Source organism: Peromyscus eremicus, chromosome 8b, assembly GCF_949786415.1.
Source record: "Peromyscus eremicus chromosome 8b, PerEre_H2_v1, whole genome shotgun sequence".
In the NCBI taxonomy this organism is placed as follows: Eukaryota; Metazoa; Chordata; class Mammalia; order Rodentia; family Cricetidae; genus Peromyscus; species Peromyscus eremicus.
The window spans coordinates 61,724,053-61,724,608 of NC_081424.1; positions in this window are offsets into that span (position 1 = coordinate 61,724,053).

A 556-nucleotide genomic window follows, 5' to 3' on the forward strand; every position below is an offset into this window, starting at 1 on the left:
GAACATGATAAGGAGTATCTGCTTGCCATTCACATTATGGATTGCACAAAGCTCTAAACTTTCATTCCACTTTACGGAACTAAGTGAAGGAGGCTGTGATCTTGCCAAGGGTAACACTGTGAGTTTAAAAACATGTTAGACTAGCAGGGCGTGGTAGCCCATGCCTTTAATCCCAGACAGAGGGGCAAGGGAGCAGAGGAGGGCAAAGGGGCAGAGGTACAGAAGCAAGCTGATCTCTTGAGTTCGAGGCCAGCCTTTTCTAGAGAGTGAGTCCCAGGACAGCCAGGGCTACCCAGAGAAACTCTTTCTCAAACAAACAAACAAACAAGCAAGCAAACAAACAAACAAAAGCATGGAAGACTGAGGATGTAGCTCTTTGGTAGAATGCTTGCTTGAGTTTGATCCGATTACCACATTCCCAACCGTTACCGCTACACACTCCACACCGCTCTAGCTCTCGACAAGAACCAGTTAAAAAGGGTTGCCGAGGGGCCCCGCCCCGGAACTTCTGGGGAGCTCCGCCCCTCGTTTCCCAGGCCGGGCTCCAGTCAAGAAC